Source organism: Sceloporus undulatus, unplaced genomic scaffold (assembly GCF_019175285.1).
Source record: "Sceloporus undulatus isolate JIND9_A2432 ecotype Alabama unplaced genomic scaffold, SceUnd_v1.1 scaffold_1217, whole genome shotgun sequence".
In the NCBI taxonomy this organism is placed as follows: domain Eukaryota; kingdom Metazoa; phylum Chordata; class Lepidosauria; order Squamata; family Phrynosomatidae; genus Sceloporus; species Sceloporus undulatus.
This window is the reverse complement of record NW_024804137.1, coordinates 1-5,861: the sequence shown is the minus strand read 5'-3', so window position 1 is coordinate 5,861 and position 5,861 is coordinate 1. Positions and strand designations below refer to the sequence as shown.

Here is a 5,861-nt window from a genome sequence, read left to right as displayed (position 1 = left end):
ACCAACATCTGAGTTTCTACTTCAAATACAATATTTTTCTTAAATTGTCAGAGTAAAATTCAATAGCTCCATTTGGAATTGGTTCATACATTGTGCACTTTATTATTATTATTATTTTAAACACAAATTGTATAAGACACTGATCTTTTTTGTGTTTGTTGAGTACAACTGTGGCTGCATCCATACTGAAGAAATAATCCAGTTTGACATCACTTTAATTGCCATAGTTCATTGGTATGTAATTCTGGGAATTGTAGTTTTATGAGACATTTAGCCTTCTCTGTCCAAGTGGTGTTGAATTGGGTTATTTCTGCTGTGCCAGTGCAGCCTCTGTTGACTAATCTACTATTCTTTAGCCTTTTGGTCTTATTGATGTTGGTTTTCTGATACATGTGTGTATAGCCATGTGAGCATGTGTATAGATTTTGCTAAAAGAAATGTGAGTCTGTGGATTCTGTGTGTTTGTGCTCCTTTGGGGAACATAAATATATTATCTTTGAGAACAATGGACATAAAACAGTGTCCTTTTTAAAAAAATAGTTACATGTGTCTTCTGCTTTTGTTGTTGTTGATAAACCCATCCAGAAACAGGATCCAAATAGCTTGCTTTAGCAATAGCAAGCTTTTATTTCATATTTTTCTAAAGGAGGATGTTTTAGTCATGACTGAACTGATGAAAAAAATAATGACTTATCAAAAAAACAGCCATTATAATGTTTCATATGTACAGGTCACACACAGACTAATTTGAGTTCTTGGATAAACTGTTCTTTATTTTGTAACTTTTTTTGACTAGCTACTCCAGGATTTTGATTTGAGTCTTAATACCTTTTGACATCTCATCAGGCTTCTAGCAGCTTACAGACTAGAACTAACTGAAGTTCCTGAATGTGAGAATTTAACCTCAGCCTCCAAACCAAATGCATTAGTCATGTGATGTGTCTCATTATTTATTTATTCAATTTAGATGTGCCTTGTTTTTATTCTAGCAAGTCCTCAGTCCTGGATAGAATTACTTCTCAATAGGCATACAAAAGATTGTGCAGGAAAGCTATCACTGTAGGAGATGCTTGTTACTTAATTTACAGTACTCCTTTTGTAAATGTTTTGATTAGTTTGAAGAGACTACAGCAAGTGTTCTACATGTAAATATTTTCCCTGGGACCTGTTCAGGTGCAACCTTTCCATTAGTCCAAACCATAGCTTTTTTGGGACTCCCAGAACATCCAATCAGCATAGCCACCCTGGATTTTGGAAGGTATAGTCCCTAAATAATATTTTTTTTGGTTCAGTCCCTTACTTACAATAAGATGGAGACAGGTCTTTGGCTTGTTTCTATCCAGCACACGTTAACATTTATATCTCTGTTGGCAGGTTCTGTAGTTATTCTAGTTTAGAATCTGACTGACCCTGCAGTGTAGACCTTTGGTTATGATAAGGAACTCCTCTTGTAGCTGTTGCATTCTGTGTCTGCTGACTAATATGTCCATGTGTCCTTTGCAGACAACAGTTCTTTGCCCGACAGTTCTGAATGTGAAGGTGTCTTTTATTGAACTGTTGTTTAAAAATAAAGATAATCATAGGAAGGGAGAGCAAGTGCTTTGAAATTGACCCTCAACCATTTTGACATGGGCAAGAGGCCCCTGGTCCAAATCTTTCTCATTGCACTGAGATGTTTTATATTTCCATTTAAATGATGGTAACTATTTTGAGAGCTTGCATTCATAGGTTCACCATAGGTCAAAATCGACTTGATCACAAATAATAACAAATTATTTTGAAATATGATAGAGTGATATAAATTGCAAACACAGATTGTATGCAAATCTTTGTTTTTGTTGGCTTTTTTTTTTTTTTCATTTTTGGTAATGATTACAGTTGGTTCTCCGTATCTGTGGGATTCCGTTCTGGAGATATCTCAAGGTAGAGGGCCAACTGTAATGGGCCACCCTCCTGCTGAGTGATGAATACCTCACACCTATGCAGAGTCAAGACATGTTCTCTTTCAAGCTTAAATCTGGGGTTTCTGTAATTATTATTATATTTTTAATGTATTCTTGTAAGTAGATTCAATTAAAGGCAGCACTGGTCCTGCCAAATAGATATGGATATGATAGGGCAATGCATGTTGGAACTTGGGTATAAAATGTATCTTGTTTTACCCACACATTTTATTCAGTGGTTAATTTTTACCTAGATTGATGGTCCAGTTTCAGAAAGCTTCAGTCAAGACTGAATATACTTAACACGATTACTTAGAACACTTTGAAGCAGGCAGTATGGCATCAAGCACTGACCTACAGATCCTATCAAAGGAGGCACAGATCTAGCATGCAAGTGTATGTTTTGTTAAGAGTAAAATTGCAGACATACCCACTCACTCAATCATTCTGCTTTTTCTTCCCAGGTGGAATAGCTGTTGTGTGTCTCCAAGTCATTTATAACTAATGGCAACTCTTAAGGCACACCTAAGGCAAACTTCTTCAAAGGGGGGTTGCCATTGCCATCCTCTGAGTCTGAGAGTGTGTGACTTGCCCAAAGTTACCCAGTGGGTTTTTATGCTCAAGCTGGGAATTAAACCCTGATCTCCAGAGTCGTAGTCCAATGCTGAAATCACTATACCACACTGGCTCTCAGGTAGAATAGGCAAGGGCTTAAATAACCTAAAGACACCACATCCCATCTGATACTGGAAGCTAAGCAGGGTAAGCCCTGGTTAGTACTTGGATGGGAGATTGCCAACAGATGCCAGGTTACATTTCAGAGGAAGGAATTGGCAAAACCACCATGCCTGAGAAAACCCTATGAAACTAATTCATGGAGTCGACATAAGTTGGCAGGTGACTTGAAGGCACTTAAACACACACATATGTTGCAGACTTGTTCTCAAATTGCTTCTCAGTTAGGCTGTTGCGCTGTGGGTTTCCATAGATGAGATGATACTGAATCTTGGAATTGTGACGGTACAGTTATGTCAGGATTAGCTAGTTCTCAATTCATAGACCTCTCTCCATTCTTTTTAGGTTTTATTCATACAGACATGACAGCACATTTGAAAGAAGAACAACTGAAAAAAGCTATTCCTCTTGGAAGATTTGGGGAGCCTCATGAAGTTGCCAAAGCTGTTACGTTTCTTCTGGAGTCTCCATATGTAACAGGTCATGTTCTTGTTGTAGATGGAGGTTTGCAACTTTTGATTTAAAAGCTGTAATAGCATAATCTTTAATTACAGAAAAAAATAGTAATTGAAAGGAAACTGGGATACCTCTTTTGACATTACTTGAAATCAAGGTAGTGCAATTTGTGGGTATATTTACAGATAAACTTTAAATTATGTGCTTATATTACCTTGTGGATTTAGATAAATTGATTCTCATTAGACATCTAATAAAAAATTGCGATTTCAGGTTTCCATATTTTGCTGTGTGTGTATGTGTATGTGTGTGTGTACATGCCTGTGTGCATACCTGTGTGTATTCTGAAGAATTAGGACAAAACTATATCTAAACCTAACATTAAAACTGAGGGAGGTTAGCATTAAGAGTAGCACAGATCAGAAATGACTTGAGAGCATACAACAAAGACAACAACAACAGCCGCTACAACCCCATTGTTCTTGTGGGAGTGGCTAAGGGGCTTTGAATACTGTGGGCCTCATTCTCTATACACAGTGAGAAAATCTATTTCTAGGGCTCTTTGACAGCTATGGAGCTTTCCACTGCCATGGCAGAAGGTAGTTTATGGTCATGTCTGGAACAGCCCAGGACTGAAGAGCCCCTTTTCTCCTCAGTACCCCAATGTGCCCTACCATAGATCTGGAAATGATGGTAGTGCAATCATAGATGTAGTTCTTTCCAATTGGAGGGATGTGGGAAAGGGGGAGATGGTTTTGCTTCCTCTTCTGGCTTAGAAAGTTTTCGTAGCTTTATTGCAGCACAACTTAAGAGTGTTTTGTCTATTGTCTGTTGAGTGGAATTTGGTGTTGTACTTATGGATTCATAACTTGGGCGTGTTACAGAGCGCCCAAGAAAGGCGCTCTGCTGCCGCCACCGGTTGCTGCGTCTGGGAACAGCAGTGACCAAATCGCACGGTTCCCGGGTGCAGCAAGAAAGAAGTGCCGAAATGGCGCTTCTTTCTGTGCCCCAGAAGTGTGTTCATGAAGACCGTGCATTCATGATCGTGGCACTATTGCCATGATCACAGAAAGTCTCCCCAATACTACCTTAATGGCCACCAGCTGCTTCAGGCAATGAAGATTTGTTCACCTGTCAGTTGTGGCACAGCAGACTGACTTTTCTCTTCCTCCTACTGCCAGCAATCTCTGATGGGAGGAGAAATTGCAATAGGGATCCTGCTTTTGATCATTGCACAAGAGATAGCTGTTGAGAGAGGAGTGGAAACTCCAGTCTGCTATGCCCAGATCATCATGAGAACACGACCATTGCTCAGAATGGCTGGTGGCTATTAAGGTAGGATGGGGAGGGCAGTCAGGTCAAGAGATGGCATTACACTGTAGCATTTGGGCAATGTCTTGTGTCATCTTAGAGATAAACAGATTTATTGTGGCACAAATTTTCATGAAGGAGAGCTCTCTTCATCAGATGTGGTGGACTTCAGTCCCAAAAATATTTATTATGATATAATAAATCTGCTACTTTTGAAGTGCCTCAAGAATCTTTTTATCCTTCTTGCTGAGGAAGATGACTACTACTTGGAAAGATGGTTTATTTATAGTTCATTCTGAGTAAAGTGTGACTTTTTTCATAGTTTTGTGTTGTGGATGTTCCATGCATTCCTTTGAAAATCAGAACCAAGCAGCTTCTGACCAGCCCAGGAGAGAAGCCAGGACATAAATGCAAGAAATAAATGTAAATGACAATAGGCTCTCCTTGGAGCCATGAGGCTGGAGACCCATGGACCTGAGCCAACAATGGCAGATTTGCATAGCCATGAGGTCATATTAGCTGGGTTGCATGAGCCACAAGGTTCCAGAAGGCCTAGGCCGCTGGCCTTTGGCAGACATGGCTCTTTTAGCTGTGGTTTTGATCTTCATTTTCCTCTGGCTTATCTGCTGTGGAGGAAATGCTATTCTGGTCTTCCTGTGGTCCCATCCAAGTGCTCTGTCACTGGGAGTTCCCTCCTTGAGTGCCTTTTTCATGTACTCCCTCATTTTTCTTTTTTTCGTTGGGCTGTACATTTTTTATCGCATGTACGCAGCGCTTATGCACGACTTGGACAATGTGTTAGACCACCTACAGAATTAGGTAAGTAATGGCTGGCGTCTCCCATCTCCATCTTTGGAGACTGGAAAGGTCAGCACCTTGGGGAAAAATGCACTAAAAGTAGTTTTCTTTCCAGTCCTTTGTTGGAATCTGTACCGTGACCCAATTTGTGCCCTCTCCCCTTATCATGACTTGAGGGCTTTGTAGAATAAAATCAAGGGACATCTCAACTGCATAAATAAATAAATGTGGTCTAGGGGTTAGACTTTTGGGAGTTATTGCCTCTGCTGTTGAGGTATATAAATATGTTTTTAAATATTTCGGTGTTTAGGGATTTTAAAAGGCTGGTGAACAAGAGAACATGAACAGCATTGGTGATATTTTGGTGGGGGAAAGCATGGAAAGAAAAGGGGGAAGAAATGGGGGGAGGACAGTGTTCTTTTGCTGTTTGCTTTGTGACATATAGTGAAATTCAGAAATTTAATTCTTTGGGATTCAAATTATTAATTTGTGGAGTGCCTTAATGGGAAATCCCAACCCCTGATTTTCCTTTAACTGGAGGATTTGGTGATCTTTTTAAAGAAATCCAAAGCTTGCCAAAACTTCTGTTTGCTACACCATCAACTTTTAAAATATATT

The 5,861-nt window shown here is 39.5% G+C and overlaps 1 long non-coding RNA gene across 1 annotated transcript; it reads left to right on the top strand.

Annotated features, from left to right (window-relative positions):
• The first annotated feature begins 6 nt into the window (after positions 1 to 6).
• Positions 7 to 3,410, top strand: LOC121917861. The gene is made up of 2 exons (XR_006101118.1): positions 7 to 2,339; positions 3,024 to 3,410. It is a non-coding gene; the product is annotated as an uncharacterized LOC121917861 (long non-coding RNA).
• Positions 3,411 to 5,861: the final 2,451 nt, after the last annotated feature.